This window comes from Bos mutus, chromosome 2, assembly GCF_027580195.1.
Source record: "Bos mutus isolate GX-2022 chromosome 2, NWIPB_WYAK_1.1, whole genome shotgun sequence".
NCBI lineage: Eukaryota > Metazoa > Chordata > Mammalia > Artiodactyla > Bovidae > Bos > Bos mutus.
Window position 1 is genome coordinate 94,982,769 of NC_091618.1, and position 26,664 is coordinate 95,009,432.

Genomic DNA, 26,664 nt, shown 5'->3' on the forward strand with positions numbered 1-26,664 from the left:
ATGTCCATTGAGTCAGTGATGCCATCCAACCATCTCATCCTCTGTCATCCTTTCTCCTCCTGCCATCAATCTTTCCCAGCATCAGGGTCTTTAAAATGAGTCACCTCTTCACATCAGGTGGCCAAAGTATTGGAGTTTCAGCTTTAACATCACACCTTCCAATGAACACCCAGGATTGATCTCCTTTGGGATGGACTGGTTGGATCTCCTTGCAGTCCAAGGGACTCTCAAGAGTCTTCTCCAACACCACAGTTCAAAAGCATCAGTTCTTCAGTGCTCAGCTTTCTTTATAGTCCAACTCTCACATCCATACATGACTACTGGAAAAACCATAGCCTTGATTAGACGGACCTCTGTCTGCTTTTTAATATGCTGTCTAGGTTAGTCATAACTTTCCTTCCAAGGACTAAGCGTCTTTTAATTTCATAGCTGCAGTCACCATCTGCAGTGATTTTGGAGCCCAGAAAATTGAAGTCACTCACTGTTTCCCCAACTATTTGCCATGAAGTAATGGGACCAGATGCCATGATCTTTGTTTTCTGAATGTTGAGCTTTAAGCCAACTTTTTCACTCTCCTCTTTCACTTTCATCAACAGGCTCTTTAATTCTTCTTCACTTTCTGCCATAAGGGTGGTGTCATATGCATATCTGAGGTTATTGATATTTCTCCCAACAATCTTGATTCCAGATTGTGCTTCCTCCAGCCCAATGTTTCTCATGATGTACTCTGCATTTAAGTTAAATAAGCATGTGGACAATATAGAGCCTTGATGTACTCCTTTTCCTATTTGGAACCAGTCTGTTGTTCCATGTCCAGTTCTAACTGTTGCTTCCTGACCTGCATACAGTTTTCTCAAGAGGCAGGTCAGGTGGTCTAGTATTTCCATCTCTTCCAGAATTTTCCCCAGTTTATTGTGATCCACACAGTCAAAGGCTTTGGCATAGTCAATAAAGCAGAAATAGATGTTTTTCTGGAACTCTCTTACTTTTTTGATGATCCAGCGGATGTTGGCAATTTGATCTCTGGTTCCTCTGCCTTTTCTAAAACCAGCTTGAACATCTGAAAGTTTTGGTACACATATTGCTGAAGCCTGGCTTGGAGAATTTTGAGCAATACTTTGCTATCTTGTGAGATGAGTGCAATTGTGCGGTATTTTGAGCATTCTTTGGCATTGCCTTTCTTTGGGCTTGGGCTTCCCTGGTGGCTCAGATGGTAAAACGTCTGCCTGAAATGTGGGAGACCCTGGTTCAATTCCTGGCTTGGGAAGATCCCTTGGAGAAGGAAATGGCAATCCACTCCAGCACTCTTGCCTGGTAAATCCCATGTCGGAGGAGCCTGATAGGCTATAGTCCATGGGGTGGCAAAGAGTCAGATGTGACTGAGGGACTTCACTTTCACTTTCACTTTCTTTGGGATTAGAATGAAAACTGACCTTTTCCAGTCCTGTGGCCACTGCTGAGTTTTCCAAATTTGCTGGCATATTGTGTGCAGCACTTTCACAGCATCATCTTTCAGGATTTGAAATAGCTCAGCTGGAATTCCATCACCTCCACTAGCTTTGTTTGTAGAGATGCTTCTTAAGGCCCACTTGACTTTACATTACCCGATATCTGGCTTTAGGTGAGTGATCACACCATCATGATTAGCTGGGTCATGAAGATCTTTTTTGTACAGTTCTTCTGTGTATTCTTGCCACCTCTTCTTAATATCTTTTGCTTCTGTTAGGTCCATACCATTTCTGTCCTTTATTGAGCCCATCTTTGCATGAAATGTTCCCTTGGTATCTCTAATTTTCTTGAAGAGATCTAGTCTTTCCCATTCTATTGTTTTCCTCTATTTCTTTGCATTGATCACTGAAAAAGGCTTTCTTATTTGTCCTTGCTCTTCTTTGGAACTCTGCATTCAAATGGGTGTATCTTTCCTTTTCTCCTTTGCTTTTCACTTCTCTTCTTTTGACAGCTATTTGTAAGGCCTCCTCAGACAGCCATTTTGCTTTTTTCCATTTATTTTTTCCTGGGGATGGTCTTGATTCCTGTCTCTTGTACAATGTCACAAACCTCTTTCCATAGTTCATCAGGCACTCTATCATATCTAGTCCCTTAAATCTACTTCTTACTTTATAATCATAAGGGATTTGATTTAAGTCATACCTGAGTGGTTTAGTGGTTTTCCCCTCTTTCGTCAATTTAAGTCTGAATTTGGCAATAAGGAGTTCATGATCTGAGCCACAGTCACCTCCCGATCTTGTTTTTGCTGACTGTATAGAGCTTCACCATCTTTGGCTGCAAAGAATATAGTCATGTTACAAATGTATTAAAAAGGGTATGATTTTTTAATAGGACAATATTTTGCTTAAAACTTTGTCATTCCTGTGATTCCTGGGTATGCACAAAGATTAAATAACATATCATTCATTAATTAACACTGGGGAACAAATACATCTGGTGTAATATTTTAGATGTATAAGCTATATAAACAAACAAAAACCTTTGCCTAGATTGTGTGTGTTTGTGCACATAAGCTTGTATTAACTAAGAGATTAGCTGAAATAACCTGGTTTTGGTAGATGGATTAAATTCCAAGTCTTTGTTAAAGAGACTAAACCTAGTACAGGTGGGAGCAGTGATCAGTTCATGACATTGGAAAATTTGGTTATGACAGATTTTATGAAGTGAATGTGAATTTTATAGTGTGTTTACCTCTGAAAGCACTTTTAAAGTTTTATTGCTGTAACACACAATTAGTTAAAGATTCAAGCCAAAGCAGTCCCATTGTGCATTATAGCATATGTTGTAAATGGCTCTTGGCTGACGTTGCTGAAGTTTATAAAGTTGTTGCAGTACATTCCCTTTGCCAAAAGATAAAATAAATAATGCTTTTGAGTATGTTTTAGGGACATCATTTTACAGTTAGAACCATTCCTAATGGAAAACCTTTACATTTCAACAGTGGCAACATTGAGATAAGGCTAAAAATACTAAGTCAAAAGAATAAAGAGTTGTGAAACATTTCAAAACATTAAAAAATGTGTTTTTGGAAATAGCTCTATAAAATTTACTCTGTAGGGAAATGACCAGATGGTAAGAAGATGAAAGGATATAATTATGAAATATCATAAATTATTATGTGATATAGAGGTTAGATGCTATTTGCATAAATCAAGGATATATCACCTTCTAACTCAAGTCAAGCTTCAAAATTATACAAGTCAAAAGTAAATTATTATTATTCATAGACTGAAAAGGATAAAGAAGACAAAGTCTCCTCCTCTTTTTCTATCAGCTATCACAAAGAAACTTTTTTGAACTCTGTTTTCTATTAGTAAGTATAAGTAAGTTGTGTATTACATTGGTAGGTATAAATGGCTTTGAACTGAGAAAAAAAGCCAAGTCTATGCAAGTCAGTCATGTTTTAAAATATACAAAAGCATATTTGTATGCAGTCCCTGACAGCCCAGTGGTTAAGACTTCATCTTCCAATGCAGAGGGTGTAGGTACAACCACTGGTCTGGTAGCTAAGACCTCACATGCCTCTGGACCAAAAAACCAAAATATAAAACAGAAGCAGTGTTGCTTCAAATTCAATAAGGTCTTTAAAATGGTCCATATCAAAAAAATCTTAAATATATATATATTTAAGATTATATATATATATATTTATATATATAAATAACTATATATTATATGTATATATATATATGCTGTTGCTGCTGCTAACTCTCTATATGCATACAAAACCAGATACTAACGTCTGCCCTATTTAATATGTAGAATTTGTATGTAGTTATAACATCCAATGAGAATATGTATATGAAAATGCTTTCTTATTGAGCTATTAAAGATAGAAGTAGTAGGATAAGAGATGAGTGACTCAGACCTTGAGAAGATATAATTACTAGGTCTTAAGGCAACTTTATTGAGAAATAATTCACCCAAAATAAAATTCACAGATTTAAGTTACCCTACTCCCATCAAAATATAGAACATTTCTATCTTTGTAGTTGATTCCCCCATTTCCACTCCACACCCCAGGCTATCATTGATCTGATTTATATCACCATACCTTTATTTTGCTTGCTTAAGAATTTCATAGAAATGGAACCATATATTGCATATTCTCTTGTGTATAACTTTATCAATATAATGCTGGAGAGATTCATCCATGTTACTGCAATTTCAAAACTTTGTTCAATTTTATTTCTGAGTTGATTCCTACTATTTGAATGGACTACATTTTTTGAAATCCATTCTCTGATTGGGGGGATACTTGCATTGTTTCTAGTTTTTTTGTTTTTGTGTATTTTTTATTATGATGAATAAAACTTTCATGAACATTCATATAGAAGTCTGTCTGTAAGCATATGTTTTCATTTCTCTTGGGTAAATACCTAGGAATAAAATTACTGAGTTGCCTACCTAGTATTTACTCATGAGAAATGAAAACATATGCCCACACACACACACACAGAAAACTCTGTGCAAATGTTCATGGCAGCTACTTTATTTATATTTTAAGAATCTCTTAGATGATAAATAAGATTGAGTATGAATGGATAAGGCACATATTCTTTTTTCTTTGTTAAAGTGTTCAATTATTCTGTAGTCACTGTGAGCTAGTTAATTCTGGAGAGAGTAACGTAACTGATATGATTGAGAAGGGGATTTCTATCTGTCTCTGGGATTTTAAGGTATCAGTTTAGGCTCTGAGACATGAAAAACCTGAATGTACCTGGAGTGGGGCTAAAAGAAGAAACAGTAAGTTATTATTATATTGGAGTGGAAGTAAACTAGGCATAACCAGCAGTGTAGTCAAAGAGTAGCAATGGCCTTGACAGCAGCATCTCAGATACCAGCTCTGAGTCCTGGAGGCAAAAGTAAGAATATGGGTGGTGCTGATGAGCTGAGGACAAATCTGCTCAGTATAGTGGTCATGGGATGAGAGTCAGCATTGGCATATACAGCATAAAAGGGACAGAATAAAAAAATCTATTCAGAGAGCTATACCTTAAAAATTTCCAGAAATAACCTGAGAAATGGCTCTTTGTAGGATATTAATATCTGGCAAGTAAGTTTTGGAGGCTCATATTCTAATAATGTGAATATAAAAAACACATGTTTTATTTTGTTCTCACTGATTCAGTGCAACAGTGGAAATGGGTTTTGTTTTTGTTGAATCATGTAATTCATAAGTTTAGCTTATTGTATGTGACCTTACAGACATTAACCTAAAGCTAATGATTGATTCAGGTCATATTCTTATTGAATAATTCTAAGCCCATTCAGCTTTGTAAATACTCAGAAAATTAGTGGTAAAACTCCACTGGAATATTTCTACCATGGAGGCTTGGATAATTATATGAGGCTGTACTCACCAGATTTAAAGATTATTTCCTTCTCTCTGTTTATACCATTACACTGATAAAAATATTGAGATTGTCCATTGATCACTGGAATTAATGTTTCTTCTGGAAAAGCCCAAAGTTTTCCTCCTGTTTTTCCTGGTCTTAAGGAACCTTCACACATTTCTTCATTAAGAATTCCAACTGTAATGAATGCTTATTACTTATGTAGAATTCAAGTCAAAGTACTACAAGACAGACATTACAGTTATAAATTTTCAGTTGGTTTTAACCATGCTGTTACACCACAAGGTAACTGAGAATAAGAAACCCATTGCTGAGTGTATCTGAACTTGTATGCTAAATTATAGATGTAGAATGTAAAAAGAACATGGTTCCATCTTTTTTCTTTAAGCAGGTATAATTTAATTTTAATTTTGGATTTTCCCCTGTCATATAAAATCACCATAACTTAAAATGTTAGTCTCCTCTATAATTACAATTCAGTACATTTGAAATCACTAAAGTATAACAAAGAACATCTTTCTAAAAGCCTCCATAGAGTGCAGGCTATCACTGGCCATGCAGGCTTACCTCCCACTCTCATCACGAAGTCATGAATAACTAAAAATAATCCTCTAATATGCGGCTGCTGTATCAATGTGTATACATGGGTATTTTTGACTCTTGGTTTGAGAACTGGCCAGAAATGATTACTCGAAACAAAGCACCTTCTTTCCAATTACTGGTTGCCAGGTGCAGTTGACTGCAGTTCTTATCAAGGCCCCTCTGTGTTACATTTGAAATAGGATAAAATTTCCTCTTCTATCCATACTTGTTCCTCTTCCACTCATGTAAGTTCTTGAATATAAACCTTTCACCCAGTAATAAGAAAATAAACTATGAGACCATAATTTTTTTACCTTCTTACTAGGTATCATAAAATCTCATATCATTAGTACAAATTATTACCTTTCTAAGTAAGGGAAGTTTCATTCTCCATCTCCCTTTCTACTGAAAGTAGATGTCAGGTCAACTCTATATCTTACTCATTAATTATATTTCTGAGATAATATTTGTTTCTTATTTCCCTAATTTCAAGTTTATAAGGGGATTTGTAGTTTCTAATAAAACATTGGAACCAGTCTGTTGTTCCATGTCCAGTTCTAACTGTTGCTTCCTGACCTGCATATAGGTTTCTCAAGAGGCAGGTCAGGTGGTCTGGTATTCCCATGTCTTTCAGAATTTTCCACAGTTTTTTTGTGATCCACACAGTCAAAGGCTTTGGCATAGTCAATAAAGCAGAAGTAGATGTTTTTTCTGGAACTCTCTTGCTTTTTCCATGATCCAGAGGATGTTGACAACTTGATCTCTGGTTCCTCTGCCTTTTCTAAAGCCAGCTTGAACATCTGGAAGTTTATGGTTCATGTACTGCTGAAGCCTGGCTTGGAGATTTTCAGCATTACTTTGCTAGCTTGTGAGATGAGTGCAATTGTGTGGTATTTGAGTATTCTCTGGCATTACCTTTCTTTGGGATTGGAACAAAATTGACCTTTTCCAGTCCTATGGCCACTGCTGAGTTTTCCAAATTTGCTGGCATATTGAGTGCAGCACTTTCACAGCATCATCTTTCAGGATTTGAAATAGCTCAACTGGAATTCCATCACCTCCACTCGCTTTGTTCGTAGTGATTATTTCTAAGGCCCACTTCACATTTCAGGATGTCTAGCTCTAGGTGAGTGATCACATCATCATGATTATCTGGGTCGTGAAGATCTTTTCTGTACAGTTCTGTGTATTCTTGCCACCTATTGTTTCCAAATAAGAAAAGGAGTATGTCAAGGCTGTATATTGTCATCCTGCTTATTTAACTTATAGCAGAGTACATCATGAGAAATGCTGGGCTGGAAGAAGCATAAGCTGGAATCAAGATTGCCGGGAGAAATATCAATAACCTCAGTTATGCAGATGACACCACCGTTATGGCAGAAAGTGAAGAGGAACTAAAAAGCCCCTTGTTGAAAGTTGTTGAAAGTGAAAGAGGAGAGTGAAAAAGTTAGCTTAAATCTCAACATTCAGTAAACTAAGATCATGGCATCTGGTCCCATCACTTCATGGGAAATAGATGGGGAAACAGTGGAAACAGTGTCAGACTTTATTTTTTGGGGCTCCAAAATCACTGCAGATGGTGATTGCAGCCATGGAATTAAAAGACTCTTACTCCTTGGAAAGAAAGTTATGACCAACCTAGATAGTATATTCAAAAGCGGAGACATTACTTTGCCAACAAAGGTCCGTCTAGTCAAGGCTATGGTTTTTCCTGTGGTCATGTATAGATGTGAGAGTTGGACTGTGAAGAAAGCTGAGCACTGAAGAATTGATGCTTTTGAACTGTGGTGTTGGAGAAGACTTTTGAGAGTCCCTTGGATTGCAAGGAGATCCAACCAGTCCATTCTAAAGGAGATCAGTCCTGGGTGTTCTTTGGAAGGACTGATGCTAAAGCTGAAACTCCAATACTTTGGCCACTTCATGTGAAGAGTTGACCCATTGGAAAACACCCTGATGCTGGGAGGGATTGGGGGCAGGAGGAGAAGGGGACAACAGAGGATGAGATGGCTGGATGGCATCACCGACTCAATGGACATGAATTTGAGTGAACTCCAGGTGTTGGTGATGGACAGGGAGGTTTGGCGTGCTGCAATTCATGGGGTTGCAAAAAGTCAAACACAACTGAGCGACTGAACTGAATTGAACTGAATAGTACATTGAAGTTGAAGGAAAGAAAAACCTTAAGTCCAGATGTTACATATGCATCATACCAAAGATTTCTTCAGAATCTAGAAACTAAGAGGAGTACTCAGTATCAATGACAGATATAAAGTCAGATCCTTGAAGAAGAAGAGGGCATCAGAAATATATGATACTGCCAGAATTTTACTATTGAAAGCAGCTATATATGTATTTGTATAGCTTCTTTTCCCAAGTAAAGAACATTAACCAAAATATATTAGCATATTATATTAAAATGTAATTGACAAAAACTAAAAATACCAAACACCTTTTTTATAATAAATTATTTCATATCCAGTTTAGATCAGTTCAGTTGCTGTTCATGTCCAACTCTTTGTGATCCCATGGACTGCAGTGTGCCAGGCCTCCCTGTCCATCCCCAACTACCAGAGTTTACTCAAACTCATGTCCACTGAATTGGTGATGCCATCCAACCATCTCATCCTCTGTCATCCCCTTCTCCTCCCACCTTCAATCTTTCCCAATATCAGGGTCTTTTCAAATGAATCAGTTCTTTGCATCAGGCGGCCAAATTACTGGAGTTTCAGCTTCAACATCAGTCCTTCCAATGAATATTCTGGACTGATTTCCTTTAGGATAGACTGGTTGGATCTTTTTGCAGTCCAAGGGACTCTCAAGAGTCTTCCCAACACCACAGTTCAAAGGCATCAATTCTTTGGTAATCAACTTTCTTTATAGTTCTACTCTCACATCTGTACATGACTACTGGAAAAACCATAGCTTTGACTAGATGGACCTTTTTGGCAAAGTAATGTCTCTGCTTTTTAATATGCTGTCTAGGTAGGTCATAACTTTTCTTCCAAGGAGCAAACATCTTTTAATTTCATGGCTTCAGTCACCATCCATAAGTGATTTTGAAGCCAAAAATAAATAAATAAATAAATAAAGCCTCTCACTGTTTTCACAGTTTCCCATCTATTTGCCATGAAGTGATGGGACTAGATGCCAGGATCTTAGTTTTCTGAATGTTGAGCTTTAAGCCAACTTTTTCACTCTCCTCTTTCACTTTCATCAAGAGGCTCTTTAGTTCTTCTTCACTTTCTGCCATAAGAATGGTGTCATCTGCATATCTGAGGTTATTGATATTTCTCCTGGCAATCTTGATTCCACCTTGTGCTTCATCCAGCCTGGCATTTTCCATGATGTACTCTGCACAGAAGTTAAATAAGCAGGGTGACAGTATACAGCATTGACATACTCCTTTCCTGATTTGGAACCAATCTGTTGTTCCATGTATATTTCTAACTGTTGCTTCTTTATCTGCATACAGATTTCTCAAGAGGAAGGTCAGGTGGTCTAGTATTCCCATCTCTTGAAGAATTTTCCAGTTTGTTGTGATAAATAAATGCAGTCAAAGGCTTTGGCATAACCAATAAAACAGAAGTAGATGTTTTTCTGAAACTCTTTTGCTTTTTCGATGATCCAACATTAGGAATAAAATTATTATGAGTACTAATAAACTTTTGAAAACTTGAGTTAAGAAAGAAAGCTTTCTCAACCTCAGAGTTGTGTGAAAGACTGTCAGTTGTTCCATCTCAGTTTCTATCTTCTGCTTCATCTGCAGCATCACTAAAATGAGCTCTTCTTCCAGCATGCCAAGCAGTGTACAACATGTGGGTGCCTGGTCCTTCTCATGGCTCCATAGATTGACAAATGAAGTTACATTGCTCTGCAATGCCCTTTCCAGTCCCATCCACCTCATATACTCTCAGTCCTGACATCATTCCTCTGAAGATTCCTTTATATAATGCAGAGCAAGTATACTCCTTCCCTCCATTGTTTGTTTGTTCTTTTCTTTTCTTTTTTTTTTTTTTTGCTCTTATGATTTCTAGACAATAGTCCACAATAGAACTTCTCACAGAGTATGCTAGTTGTCCATTGGGCTGTTCCCCTTAGCAGGCTAGAAGAAGTTTTCATGCAAAGCTAGACCTTATATGAATAGTAATATTCAATACCTGACATATTTCTGACACTCAGACAATCAGTAATTATTTGTTGACTGTATAAAATTATGCCACCAATTCATTGGGCAGAGTAATAGAATGTATTCTTTAAATTGATGTTGTCTTCAGGGCTAGCAGTTCAAATTCATATTATCACAACAACCTTGGTTCAATCTAAAGAACTTTTTGGTATGTTTGTTTTTTGGTATTAGTATGATTCAGATGTTACTAAGCTATAAGCCATTAGCTTAATACCACATAAGAAGGGGCTTCCCTTGTAGCTCAGTTGGTAGAGAATCTGCCTGCAGTGCAGGAGACCCAGGTTCAATCCCTGGGTTGGGAAGATCCCCTGGAGAAGGAAATGGCAACCCACTCCGGTATCCTTACCTGAAAAATCTCATGGACAGAGGAGCCTGGTGGGCTACAGTCCATGGGGTCGCAAAGAGTCAGGCATGACTGAGCGGCTAACACTTACTTACTTAATTACACTTAAATAGGAAGGGAATGCTATGATCTGATCTGTGATTAAGAAACATGATTTAGAAACATTGTGAGGGAAAGAGCAAAGTGGTAAGATTAGACTCTTTACACTGGTGTTAAACTATCACAAATCTACATATCAAAGATTTGGAACACTTGCTGCTCTTCCTTTTCTAACAACATATGACAGAGGCTTGGTGATATTTTGACAATATTTGTTCCTTTAGGAATCAGATAAAGTACACTGCTTTTTAACGTAATAGACCTTCATAGTGTAATATTTGAAAATCTATATTTGAAGAAAATAAATTCCAAATATAAGGCTTTACATAATGCTAAAATATTTTATAAATACTAGAGAATAGAGGCTTCAGGAGACATAAGAGATGCAAGTTCAATCTCCAAGTCTGAAAGATTCACAGGCGGCGGGCATGGCAACCCACTCCAGTATTCTTGCCTGGAGAATCCCATGGACAGAGGAGCCTGATGGCCTACAGTCCATAGGGTCACATAGAATTGGACATAACTGAAGTGACTTAGCATGCATGCACACACTGGAAAATAAATAATATCAAACAGAATCAATATCTTTAAACTTACTATATTTTACCCCAAGAAGCAGCAGACCCTTATATAGTTGAAATTTCACTTGAATGTGTTTTGGCATAATTTGATCAAACATTATGAAACCCCAAATTCATAATTTTCAGAATTAAACACAATAAAACTATCATAATTCAGTGTTCATTCATTTATAAAATGTTTATAGAAAAACAAAGACATACCTTTGAGTGTAGTGGAGAAATTAACACCCAACTTACAATAAAGCTGGGAAGATTTAATCTAAAAAAAATCAATAAGGACATACTTTAAAATAGTAGAAAATAGATAAGTGTACATATATTTAAAACGATCATCTACAAAAAGTAGACTTTGTATAAATTTTAAAAATACTTCCATTTTCTCCAAAATCAATGCATTAGTTTTGTTTTTCAATAAGTACAAATTTGTTTGACATATATTATAACAAAAACTAGAGCAAATAGGATACTTAAGTAAACCATAGGTTTTACTGTTGTTGAACAATTTGAAAAACTTGAATATTTATATAAGATATGATTAAAACCAATTCTTGAATAATAGACCTCAAGTCATTATCTCCTGCCTCAAATAGAAAAAAACATCCTTACAAACAGAGACACTGATAATTAAAGAATTGCCTTTGGTCAAATTTAAGAGAGCCAGCTGAATGAGATGGTTCTGTATGTTGAACAAGTTAGCCCCAATCTGAAATCTGAAAAAGATAAAAGCTAGTGGTATTAAAGCATTCAGAGTATAGGCATGATATGTTATAAGGAATATCTTAGACCTAAGATCAAAGGTAAAACACTAAAAAAAGTAAAGCACAAGGGAAATTTGCATTACTAAAACAGGTATAACATGACTAAGCCTGGAGACACAAAGAAAAGAGAGAAGATGAAAGCAGTAGCAGACATCCTGGTGACTGGAACACTTATGTACCACTGGGACGTGCTCTTTCAACTCTGCATACAATGCAAGAAGAAACCTTGTCTGCAGTAGATTCCACAGAGACACCAGGATGCTTAAGAAGTTGGGTTTTTACTCTCTCAAGGTATTACATGGTAAGAAAAGAAGTGAGAAATACACACATACTCTTGGCAACCCCATGGACTGCAGCATGCCAGGCTTCCTAGTCCTTCACCAACTCCTAGAGTTTGCTCAAACTCATGTCAATTGTGTCAGTGATGGCATCTCATCTGCTGTCAACCCCTTATCATCCTACCTTCAAATTTCAGGATCTTTTCTAATGAGTTTGCTCTTTGCATCAAGTGGCCAAAGTATTGGAGCTTCAGCTTCAGCATCAGTCCTACCAATGAATATTCAAGACTGATTTCCATTAAAATTCACTGGTTTGATCTCCTTGCTGTCCAGGGGACTCTCATGAGTCTTCTCTAACACCACAGTTTCAAAGCATCAATTCTTTGGTGCTCACTCCGGGAGTTGGTGATGGACAGGGAGGCCTGGCATGCTGCAATTCATGGGGTCGCAAAGAGTCGGACAGGACTGAGCAACAGAACTGAACTGAACTACTTTATGGTCCAACTCTCACATCCATACATGACTACTGGAAAAACAGTAGCTTTGATTATATGGACCTTTGTCCATATAGGGATGGACAAAGGGATGTCTCTGCTTTTGAATATACTATCTAGGTTGGTCATAGCCGTTCTTTCAAGGACCAAGTGTTTTTTAATTTCATGGCTGCAGTTACCATCCACAGTGATTCTGGAGCCCAAGAAAATTAAGTCTTTCACTGTTTCCATTTTTTCCTCATCTATTTGCCATGAATTGATAAGACCAGATGCCATGATCTTTGCTTTCTGAATGTTGATTTTGTTGTTGTTGTTGTTGTTGTTGTTTTTTCTAATTTTATTTTATTTTTAAATTTTACATAATTGTATTAGTTTTGCCAAATATCAAAATGAATCTGCCACAGGTATACATGTGTTCCCCATCCTGAACCCTCCTCCCTCCTCCCTCCCCATACCATCCCTCTGGGTCGTCCCAGTGCACTAGCCCCAAGCATCCAGTATCGTGCATCGAACCTGGACTGGCAACTCGTTTCTTACATGATATTTTACATGTGTCAATGCCATTCTCCCAAATCTTCCCACCCTCTCCCTCTCCCACAGAGTCCATAAGACTGATCTATACATCAGTGTCTCTTTTGCTGTCTCATACACCGGGTTATTGTTACCATCTTTCTAAATTCCATATATATGTGTTAGTATACTGTATTTATGTTTTTCCTTCTGGCTTACTTCACTCTGTATAATAGGCTCCAGTTTCATCCACCTCATTAGAACTGCTTCAAATGTATTCTTTTTAATGGCTGAGTAATACTCCATTGTGTATATGTACCACAGCTTTCTTATCCATTCATCTGCTGATGGACATCTAGGTTGCTTCCATGTCCTGGCTGTTATAAACAGTGCTGCGATGAACATTGGGGTACACGTGTCTCTTTCTCTTCTGGTTTCCTCAGTGTGAATGTTGATTTTTAAGCCAACTTTTTCACTCTCCTCTTTCACCTTCATCAAGAGGCTCTTTAGTTCCTCTTTGCTTTCTGTCTTTAGGGTAGTGTCATCTGCATATCTGATGCTGTCGATATTTCTCCCTCAATCTTGATTCCAGCTTGTACTTCATCTATTTCACACGATGTACTCTGCATATAAATTAAATAAACAAGGTGACAATATACAGACTTGGCATATTTATTTACAAAATTTGAACCAATCTGTTGTTCTATGTCTGGTTCTAATTGTTGCTTCTTGACCTGCGTGCAGGATTCTCAGGAGGAAGGTAAGGTGGTCTGGTATCCCCATCTCTTGAAGAATTTTCCACAGTTTGTTGTGATCCACACAGTCAGTGGCTTTAGTGTAGTAAATGAAGCAGAAGTAGATGTTTTATCTGGAGTTCTCTTGCTTTTTCTATGATCCAATGGATGTTGGCAATTTGGTCTCTGGTTCTCTGCCTTTTCTAAATCCAGATTGAACATCTGGAAGTTCTTGGTTCATGTACTATTGAAGTCTAACTTGAAGGATTTGGGGCATTACCTTGCTAGCATGTGAAATGAGTGCAACTGTGCAGTAGTTTGAATATTCTTTGACACTGCCCTGCTTTGGGATTAGAAATGAAAACTGACCACAAACTCTTGGAAATTGGGTAAGAATTACACTATGTTATACTTCCATCATCATGTATTTCTGACTCCTCATGAATACTGATGACAGACTGGAATTGTAATGAAGTAATCATAGGGCATACAAAAATGGAGTCAAGCAACCATTACGAACCTGATTATCAGAATGTCCCTGTACCACTGAGACTGTTTCTGTGAACTACACCAAACCCAAGGGCACAAGTTTTTTAAAAAAATAAAACAATAGATGGTGCTGGAGAAACTGGACAGCTACATGTAAAAGAGGAAAATTAGAACATTTTTAACACCATATACAAAATAAGCTCAAATGGATTGAAGACCTAAATGTAAGACTGTAAACCATAAAACTCCTAGAGGAAAACATGGCAGATCAACCTTTGACATATTGATATATAATTGTAGCAATTATCTTTGGATCTGTCTCCTGAAGCAAAGAAAATATAAGCAAAAATAAGCAGATGGAGCCTAATTAAGCTTAAAGACTTTTGAATAGCAAAGTAAACCACCAACAAAATGAAGATACCTACTGAACGGGAGAAAATATTTGCAAATGATATGACCAATAAAGGATTAATATCCAAAATATATTAATATGAAATAAACTCAACATCAAGAAAAAAGAAACAACTCAATTAAAAAATAGGCAGAATATTTTATAGACATTTTTCAAAGAGGCTATACAGATGGCCATCAAGCACATGAAAGGATTCTCAATATCATTAATTATCAGAGCAAGGCAACTCAAAGCCACAGTGAGATATTACACACATCTGTCAGAATGGCTATCATCAGGAAGGCCACAAATAAATGTTGGCAAGGATGTGGAGAAAAGGAAACCCTCCTACTTGTTTGCTGGGAATGTGAATTTGTACAACCACTATGGAAAACAGTATGGAGGTTCCTCAGAAAACTACAAATGGAACTACCATATGACCTAGCAATTTCACTCCTGGATATATAGTAAAAACAACAACAACAACACTAATTTGCAAAGATGCATTCACCCCAATACTCATAGCAACATTATTTGCAGTTGTGGAGATACGGAAGCAGCATAGTGTCCATCAGTAGATGAATCAGTAAAGATGCGGCTGCTGCTGCTGCTGCTAAGTCACTTCAGTCGTGTCCGACTCTGTGCAACCCCATAGACGGCAGCCCACCAGGCTCCGCTGTCCCTGGGATTCTCCAGGCAAGAACACTGGAGTGGGTTGCCATTGCCTTCTCCAAAAGCTGTGGCATATATATATATAAACAACCCTTGTAATTGTGGCCTTGCAGCTTTTGCCTTTATAAGCCTCCCCATTTTGTAGTCAGGTGGAATACAATTTAAGAGCTTCTTGCATCCGTGTCTCCCAAGCTTCCATCATCAGATCAGATCAGTCGCTCAGTCGTGTCCAACTCTTTGCGACCCCATGAATCGCAGCACGCCAGGCCTCCCTGTCCATCACCAACTCCCGGAGTTCACTCAGACTCACATCCATCGAGTCAGTAATGCCATCCAGCCATCTCATCCTCTGTCGTCCCCTTCTCCTCCTGCCCCCAATCCCTCCCAGCATCAGAGTCTTTTCCAATGAGTAAACTCTTCTCATGAGGTGGCCAAAGTACTGGAGTTTCAGCCTTAGCATCATTCCTTCCAAAGAAATCCCAGGGCTGATCTCCTTCAGAATGGACTAGTTGGATCTCCTTGCAGTCCAAGGGACTCTCAAGAGTCTTCTCCAACACCACAGTTCAAAAGCATCAATTCTTTGGTGCTCAGCCTTCTTCACAGTCCAACTCTCACATCCATACATGACCACAGGAAAAACCATAGCCTTGACTAGACGAACCCCAAATACGTACCTCTTGATATCAATCAGATCTCTGTTTCTAAAATTTTGGTTAATGATACAAAATGGTCTGAATTAAGAATGTAATTCAGATATTCTACACTTCCCTAAGAGGCAGGTTTCATGTAAATGTTTCAGCAAAACCAAAACTTCAGGGAAAAAAAAGAGAGAGAGAGAGAAGGAACAGAGACAGTTAAAATGTAGGACATAAGAATTGACTATTCTCATTTTTCTAGTTCATAACCTTTTTATATAAAAACTGAAACAATGAAGTGTGTGATTACATTAAAAGGCTAATCAATGATTTTTTTTTTTTTTCATTAAGGCTTGAAATGCTCCTTTGGGACTCTCAGGGAAGACAGTCTAGTGAAAAATCTCAAAGTTTCTGCTCTCCTGACTTTTTACAGAACTTATGGGCTTATATGCTGATCTAATCCTTGGATGTGGTGAGCTATCTCCACACTGCCATCCTGCCATTCTTTACCTAAAAAACTCTCATTTCTTACAAAATTCCTCAAAAACACACTTTTTCATTTCATTCTGTTGCTATTACGCTTTTTGTTGTTCAGTCACCAAGCCCTGTCCAGCTGTTCCCCTAAATTCCACTAAACTTCAAATTCCTTGAGAGCATGAACTATGACTTGACCTTGTATCCCTGGGATCTACTTAGTATCATTACATTTTAAGATAATTTGATGAAAATTACATTTTAAATAGATAACTTGATGTGCCTTTCCTGAATGGATGATATAGCAGTAGAAGCATAAGAATATTTCAGTAGACCTAAGGTATTTTTCTGGATACACCTAACATTTTCAAGCTTCTTTTATTTTGCTTTCTGATCACTTTACCATCTCTACCATTACATTTTATCTCTCTCTCTGTATCCAGTATAAAACTTCTATTCAGTTTTAAGGTCAAGCTTAATCATGATATATAGCACTTACTGAGTATGTGCTATATACTTGTCATTTGGCCTAATTTTATGTAGTCCTTCATGTAAGCATGCTATGATTATGGAGTTTTATTATTACAGTCAGCAATCTATCTTCTATAGCAGTACATCTCAGTCTATCTGGGCTTTTGAGAACCTCCACACAAGAAAAAACTGTTATTCATATTTTCAGTGTAATTTCTTTAGGACTTTGTCTTAAACAGAATTAGATTCCTCTACTTAAAGAAATTTTGAGGATAAAATTTTGCCCCCAATATTGAGAAGAAATAATCTTACCTTTAGAGGAAGAATTAAAATATAACCATTTGAAGTCAGTGTACTATGAATATATTTCACACGAATAGCTGGGTTTTTTTTTTTGTTTTTTGGTCTTTGTGGTTTTCCTTCATTCTATTTCATTTATTTGTGGTCAATTAAATTCAATGCTATTCTAATTTTGTATATAAATTTTGTGAAAAATTTCTGTGCCCAGTTTCTATTAATAAATCTCAATGTTTTACATTACAGAGGCAGCAATTCAAGTCTCAAGATTTTTGGTCCATTACTTCTCTGAAACTACTCTTGCCAAAGTACCTACAACACCTTTGTTACTAAAGACAAAGGACACGTTTTTTTTCTCTCATACTGTAACTTTTGAAAACGTATTGCCTGGTGACTACTTCTGCTCTCCAGAGTGCACAGTGTTTAGCTTATGGGGGGCAGCTACCTTAGATTTTCTCCTATATTGTTCTCGACTGTTTTCTAATCTCTTAAACATCCTTGTTCATTGGTATTCCATGGTAGCTCTTCTCTCTCTTTACATTCTCACCATGGTTGACTTCATCCAGGCCAGGTTTTCTGATTATTTAAATGTTTATGTCTCCATCTGGCATTTATTTCACAATGCAAATTGACTATCAATGTCAACATCTAAGTTTATGGCATCAAATTCTTTTCAGTACTCTGTATCACTTGTCATTAGAGTTTGTGTGTAATAAAAATGGTAATTTAAAAGTGTGGAAAATAGATTGCTCAAAATATAGGATAATTAAGTTCAGTTCAGTTCAGGTGCTCAGTCGGGTCCGACTTTTTGTGACCCCATGAGTCAAAGCACACCAGGCCTCCCTGTCCATCACCAACTCCAGGAGTTCACTCAAACTCATGTCCATTGAGTCGGTGATGCCATTCAGCCATCTCATCCTCTGTCGTCCCCTTCTCCTCCTGCCCCCAATCCCTCCCAGCATCAGGGTGTCTTCCAATGGGTCAACTCTTCACATGAGGTGGTCAAAGTATTGGAGTTTCAGCTTTAGCATCAGTCCTTCCAATGAACGCCCAGGACTGATCTCCTTTAGGATGGACTGGTTGGATCTCCTTGCAGTCCAAAGGACTCTCAAGAGTCTTCTCCAACACCACAGTTCAAAAGCATCAATTCTTCAGTGCTCAGCTTTCTTCACAGTCCAACTCTCACATCCATACATGACCACTGGAAAAACCATAGCCTTGACTAGACGGACCTTTGTTGGCAAAGTAATATCTCGGCTTTTCAATATGCTATCCAGGTTGGTCATAACTTTCCTTCCAAGGAGTAAGTGTCTTTTAATTCCATGGCTGCAGTCACCATCTGCAGTGATTTTGGAGCCCAAGAAAATAAAGTCTGACACTGTTTCCACTGTTTCCCCATCTATTTCCCATGAAGTGATGGGACCAGTTGCCATGATCTTTGTTTTCTGAATGTTGAGCTTTAAGCCAACTTTTTCACTCTCCTCTTTCACTTTCAATGAGAGGCTTTTTAGTTCCTCTTCACTTTCTGCCATAAGGGTGGTGTCATCTGCATATCTGAGGTTATTGATATTTCTCCCGGCAATCTTGATTCCAGCTTGTGTTTCTTTCAGCCCAGCGTTTCTCATGATGTACTCTGCATATAACTTAAATAAGCAGGATGACAATATACAGCCTTGATGTACTCCTTTTCCTATTTGGAACCAGTCTGTTGTTCCATGTTCAGTTCTAACTGTTGCTTCCTGACCTGCATACAGGTTTCTCAAGAGGCAGGTCAGGTGGTCTGGTATTCCCATGTCTTTCAGAATTTTCCACAGTTTGTTGTAATCCACACGGTCAAAGGCTTTGGCATAGTCAATAAAGCAGAAATAGATGTTTTTCTGGAACTCTCTTGCTTTTTCAATGATCCAGTGGATGTTGGCAATTTGATATCTGGTTCCTCTGTCTTTTCTAAAACCAGATTGAACATCTGGAAGTTCACGGTTCACGTACTGCTGAAGCCTGGCTTGCAGAATTTTGAGCATTACTTTACTAGCATGTGAGATGAGTGCATTTGTGTGGTAGTTTGAGGAATCTTGGCATTGCCTTTCTTTGGGATTGGATAATTAGCAACCTGTTAAAATAAAAATAGATTTTTATCTTAGGTCATGCATAAAATAAGTTTTATATGGATCGAACATTAAAATATTAGAAATTGTAAGTGAGTCATATAAAAATAGATAAAGCTAAGATCATGCTTCTTTTATGAATAGTGAAAGAAGGAAGTTAAGTTTCTAAAACCCCATCAACAACATTCTTTACTTTTAGATTGGTTTAAACTGGTAATGTTAAAGCACCAACACAAATAGAAAACTGCTATTTAGTACTAAAACATATTTGTAAATTTGAAAATATTAAGATGATTCTTTCATTTGCTGCTACTTAATTTTAACAGAATCATGTCTGTCTTATTTTAATAAAATTGATTTTATTGTCAATAGATGTTACTTTTGAGAGCTTGAAGAAATATGTGATTATAATATATATAGTAAGCAAAATACAATGCTTTACTATTACTTATCAGCCATAAAACTTTATAAACTATTGATCTATAAATAAGATTATTTAATACTGACCATGCTCAATTATCATGTGTAATGCATATCTTCCCATTAAATAAATTAGCAGAAATAAATACTCTTTAATATTTAAGATTAATATTATATCATTATTATGTTAATGATATTAGCATAGTGGTTGTATTTATTAACATATTGATATTAATAATATTTAATATATAGCAGTGAATGTTTTCAGATAGTTTTGACCTTGAAAAGCTTTCTAGCAATAAATTTTACTAAGATTAATAAAGCAGACAGATAAAAGTATAATTGCTTTGATTTGGGTAGGTTTTGAGGGATAGAACCCCAGATACTTGTAATATGCAAAATATTCCTGAGGAAACTCTGATCTCTAAGGAACACAGTTCTGTTTCAAAAACAACCATTCAAACCCCAAATTAATAATTTTCTAACATTCTAGCAGATCATTAATTACTTTTACATATCACACCAGTACCTTTAATGCCTGACCTCTTCTCTGTGTTTTTATTTTCATTCATTAATATCTAATAAATTCCCTCTTCACTGAGAAGAATATTTCATTTTAATTAAGGCAACACTGATAATTTTATCATTGCATAATATGTACATGTAATAATATTTTATGATACAAAATAGCAGTCAGTAATAAAGTACACTAAACAGAGAGTAACAGAACACATTTTATGTTATAATTAGAAAAAAAGTGGTCCTCAACTATAGACCTCAAATTTATACATATCATTGCTTATAAAGCCAAGTGATGAATATTCTCGGGATTCACTAAAAGCCAAATGATGTTTTTGTTAAATTTTATTTTATTATTATTCGTTTTTGTGTTTGTATGTATACATGTATGTGTGTGTATATATGTATGTGTGTGTGTGTATATATATATATATATTTATTGGGATATAATTGCTTTACAATGCTCTGTTAGTTTCTGCTGTACAACAGATTGAATTAGCCATATGTATAAATATATCCCCTCCCTCTTGAGCCTTCCACCCAGGCCCCCAATCCCCTTTGCTCTAGATTATCACAGAACACCCAGCTGAGCTCCCTATGCTATACAGTAGATTCCCATTAGCTATTTATTTTACACAAGATAAAGTATATATGTCAAGGCTACTCATATGCAGAGTACATCATGAGAAATGCCAGACTGGACAAATACAAGCTGGAATCAAGATTGCCGGCATAAATATCAATAACCTCAGATATGCAGATGACACCAGCCCTTATGGAAGAAAGTGAAGAGGAACTAAAGAGCCCCTTGATAAATCGGAAAGAAGAGACTGAAAAAGCTGACAAAACTCAACATTCAAAATACTATAATCATGGCATCCAGTCCCATCACTTCATGGCAAGATGGGGAAACAATATAAACAATGAGAGAGTTTATTTTACTGAGCTCTAAAATCACTGTAGATGGTGACTACAGCTGTGAAATTAAAAGACTCTTGCTCTTTGGAAGAAAACTATGACAAACCTAGACAACAAGCAGAGACATTACTTTGCCGACAAACGTCCATCTAGTCAAAAATATGGTTTTCCTAGTAGTCATGTTCAGATGTGAGAGTTGAACCATAAAGAAGGCTGAGCGCCAACAAATTTATGCTTTTGAACTGTGGTGTCGGAGAAGACTCTTGAGAGTCCCTTGGACAGCAGTGAGATCAAACAAGTCAATCCTAAAAGAAATTCATCCTAAATATTCATTGGAAGGACTGAGGCTGAAGCCAAACATTCAATACTTTGGCCACCTGATGCAAAGAGCCAACTCTTTAGAGAAGACTGTGATGCTGGAAAAGATTGAAGGCTGGAGGAGAAGGAGATGACAATGGCTGAGATTGTTGAATGGCATCACTGACTTGATGGACATGAGTTTGAGCAAACTCAAGGAGACAGGGGAGGACAGAGGAACCTGGTATGCTGCAGTCCATGGGGTCATGTATAGTTGGAAGTGACTTGCCAACTGAACAGCAACAATATACAAAATATTATCTTTAACCCCACTCCAGTACTCTTGCCTGGAAAATCCCATGGACGGAGGAGCCTGATAGGCTGCAGTCCATGGGGTCGCTATGAGTTGGACACGACTGAGCGACTTCACTTTCACTTTTCCCTTTCATGCATTGGAGAAGGAAATGGCAACCCACTCCAGTGTTCTTGCCTGGAGAATCCCAGGGACAGCAGAGCCTGGTGGACTGCCGTCTATGGGGTTGCACAGAGTCAGACACGACTGAAGCGACTTAGCAGCAGCAGAGCCTAAAAAGTCACCATTGTCCTAAACTACTTTATATAACTTATAGCATTCAATACCAAATATCCAGTTTAACAATTTAACTTCAAATATAATATAAAGTTTAAATATAACTTTATAATATTATAACTTATAAATATAGTATATAACTTTAAATATAATAATGTAAACTGGCATTTGAATCATGAGTTTACAGTCTGGAGAAAAAATGGCAACTTGTTTCTATTCCAATAATTTTATTTGCCACTTAAAAATTGTTTCCTTTATTATTTCTCTTAATTTATTTTTTTACTTTTTTATTGTTTATTTTTTTAGTTTTTAATATAAATTTATTTATTTTAATTGGAGGCTAATTACTTTGCAATATTGTATTGGTTTTGCCATACATCAACATGAATCTGCCACGGGTGTACATGTGTTCCCAATCCTGAACCCCCCACTCACCTCCCTCCCCATACCATCCCTCTGGGTCATCTCAGTGCACCAGTCCAAAGCATCCAGTATCATGCATCGAACCTGGACTGGCGATTCGTTTAATATATGATATTATACATGTTTCAATGCCATTCTCCCAAATCGTCCCACCCTCGCCCTCTCCCACAGAGTCCAAAAGACTATTCTATTCATCTGTGTCTCTTTTGCTATCTCGCATACAGGGTTATTGTTACCATCTTTCTAAATTCCATATATATGCATTAGTATACTGTATTGGTGTTTTTCTTTCTGGCTTACTTCACTCTGTATTTATTTTTAATTGAAGGATAATTACAATATTGTATTGCTTTTTGCCATACATCAACATGGATCAGCCATGGGTATACATTTGTTCCCTCCATCTTTAGCTTCTCCCCCACCTCCCACAGTCTCAATGCTACTTTTGATCAAAACCAAAATTGTTTCTGTCTCCATGGCTTAAATTCAGATCTGCCATGGATATGAAATGTACATTGAAGTCGTTATTATGATGTCTACTTTGATATAGTGTTTCTGTCATATAGCAATGGTGTTAAAAATTCAGAGATATGAAAATTAAAGCCACAGATTGATAAAATAGTATGTAGTAGAAGTCTATTGTGCTTCTATAGTCTCAGTCTATAGGAACTGAGAGTTTTCAAAATCAAAACTGATTTGGAGTTCATAGGCATGCTATTATGGGATGGCTTATAAGATGAAAGTGAAAACGTATTTTAACCTTTATAATGACTGGTCATTACAATAGGGGCTTCTAGATGGCAGAGGATTGTTTGAAAGGAATTATCTCATACCATTTTAGGATGTGAAATAAGCTGTTTTTATGATTATCAGAGGCATTTATGAGAAATAATCTAAGTTAAATGTCATCTATGTTCATGAAATAAGCTAGATTTAGTTCTGGTTACATGGTGTTAGTGGTTTTGTCTGCTGAGGACAAGTTTGGTCTCCATTTTGCATTTAATTTCTACAATATTGACACTTGAAAAATAATTATTTAATAGAAAAAATTGTAATAATCTGTGTCTATTATATTTCCTGATGTTGATCAGGCACTTTGATCAATGAAAGTTTTCAGGAAACTGACAAATTAGTTGCTAGGAATTTAATAAATATGTAAACAGGGAGTCTGTTAAGTAACTTAGTAATTATCCCTGGTGTTCTCTGGCAGTCGTTATTAAGGTAGCTTAAAATAGCCATAGAGAATTTATAAATCTCCCAAGAAATTTTTCCAAATGTATTCATTTGATATATTTTAAATGACTTTTTCTTGCATTATATGTGTAATTAAGATCCAATTAATTATTTTGCTTTTAAATTTCATGTTCAAAGTTTTAATAATAGTAGTTTCTCTACTACTTGAAGAAAATTCTTTAATGCAACAATAGTAGGTGAATGATGATAGCTATTTATATATAAAGGATGTAGAATATACTAAGGACTTTTAAAACCATATCCATTGTCTCCTAACATGTGACTAAGTGGTGGTAGTGAATGAAGTATATTTATATGTTGTGAGTAAGAAAAAAAGATGTTAATTGCCAAATAGTTTGACTTCTACAAATTAATGCTCCAAATAATGTCTATAATTGCAGAACTAAGTATAATCTCTTCCCACAAATAGCTTTTATGTCACAACTAAAAGAGATCAAATTTAATGCAAAGCCAGACACAATTAATAAGAATACAGTTCATATCAACACATTGTCATATGATAAGTGTTGTTTTGATAAAGGTAAATTGCTATCCCCAACAATTATGATATTCACTGCTATGGCAGAAGTATTTTGGAGTTTGCCCTGACCCCAACAAGTGCTGTGTAAAAATTTAATTTTCTTTTTCCTTTCCACTTATTTGAACTATGCAGGCATCATGGATGCTCTACAAAGTAGGAAAATTTGTTGTAGTCTGGGAGTGGGTTGGAAAAGAATTTCTAGACATGAGATAGAATGAAAGGAAAATAGAGTTTATTAGAGTGGGGAATGCTGTTAGAATAGCGGTCAGGGTCCAGGGAAAGCTGACATTGAATAGGGGTCCTTGATCCATTTTTATATCCAGAGTACAAGGAGCGGGATAGGGGTCTTGTGGGTCATTTGCTGATTAGATGAGGCATATATACTGGGTGGGGGAAAAGTAAGGCAAATACCTTATCCCTATGAGGTAGGAGGGGAGACAGGTTATACTGCTCAGGAGGACCTGAAATTCCTTACTGGTTATAACATGGAGGTGGGAAGGATGATAAGGATCTGGTTTGGGGCATTCCTGCATTTCAAGGCCCTTGGTTTTTTTCTGTTTTTTCATCTTTGGGACACCACAAGATTCACAATTTCAACTTATAAAGATGGGAATTTTGCTATTATAAGGATTATAGAAGGAAATGCAATGATATCACAATGAGATTTAGTTTTCTTTTGATTTTCAGTAAGTGACTAGACTTGGTTATGCTGACATATGTCTTAAGTCTAATAAGTAATTTAGTAAATGCATATTATTCTTATTAGGTATAAATACAATTTACTAAAGCAATTAGCAAACTGATAAATTATATATACTGCCTAATTTCTAAGACTGATTTTAAAATGAATAGTTTCTATTACAAAAGAATTAAATCAGTAACTAAACATTTAGATTGAAAATAATCATGATGGCTAGAATAAATTAAGGCAAGTCAAAAATGGATATTTATCAGGACATATGGACAGAAGTGAATGATTTTAGAAATTTATTTCAACCTTTGACTTGTATAATGTATAAAAATTCTAGCTATATTTTAATTATCTAAGCAGTGATTTATAAAGAAAATCAGGAAATTGCTTGAAAATAAAAAAAACAGAGCAGATATTGGCTATAATTCAATCTTCTTTTATTATAGAGAAGCTTCCATAGTTGAAAATGATTAGATTCTGAAAGACTGTTGATAAGAGTGTTAGGTAGTTAAAATAGGAAAAAGGAGTCCAGAATGGCAATGACTAAAAGACAAAGAAGGGAAAGCCTGCAAAAATAGAACAGAGGATGGTCCAAGGACCAGAGTGAGAACCTCAGGTGAAAAAAACAGCCCTCCTGGCTGGAACAGTTTACATAAGGCAGTCTCAAGGGGAGGGGAAAAAAAGCATAAAAAGAGGAGGCAAAATTGAGGCCCTCTCTTCTCTTTGTTTCTTTTGGGTTGGCTCCCCCACACTCCTTGAGGATATATTTTCCTCTGCTTGCCAAATAGAACTGAGCTATAACCGAGTACTGAGCTGTAACCGAGTTGTAACACCAAGCTGTAACACTGGTCCATCCATTGTTTCAATTTTTTGTTGCAGTGAGAGAGAACCAAGGAAATTACACACTCCCCAGACAAGATTTTTCATAAACACACAGTAAAACTATATAGGAACAAGTTTGAATCTCCAAATTGAATAGATTTGTCTTTTTTTTTGACTCATTGAAAGTTGGTAAATTGAGAATCTTGATTATATAAATATACAGAAATTCGTTCTTTGTCTCAACATTCTCACTATTTTGAGATAGTTAAGATAGTTATACTCTACTCACTTAAAATTTTATGCATATTTATATTTACATTTTTTACATATACAAAGATGTTTAAATATAGCTATATTTCCAAATTCTATAATAGAAACTTTCCAAAAACCTTTAAAAGGAACTTAGTTATCTAGTAATAAAAATTAACTCTGCTATTGTTAAACTACAAAAATTAATTTTTACCCTATTGTATTATCTGTAGCTCTTATCTGTAATGGGAAAGCATTTCCATTTTACTTCTAAAGCAGGGTATCTTCCAGTGGTGTAAATAGAAACTATTACCTTTAAAATCTCAGAAATAAGGTGATTTATAAAAATCACTGGCAGTTAAATTTAAGCAAATTAATTATTTTAAATAAAATCACATAAGACCTTCAGGAATTTGTATATAGATTAGCAGTGCTATTCCAGAGTCTCTACAAACCATTCTTCTAAGTCCTCTATTTTTCATGTTTTTTTTGTGTGT

General features: G+C 36.3%; 1 non-coding gene across 1 annotated transcript; it reads left to right on the top strand.

Moving 5' to 3' along the window:
- Positions 1-10,364: 10,364 nt before the first annotated feature.
- On the top strand, positions 10,365-10,436 carry TRNAC-GCA (transfer RNA cysteine (anticodon GCA)). The gene has a single exon. It is a non-coding gene; the product is annotated as a tRNA-Cys (tRNA).
- The last annotated feature ends 16,228 nt before the right edge of the window (positions 10,437-26,664 follow it).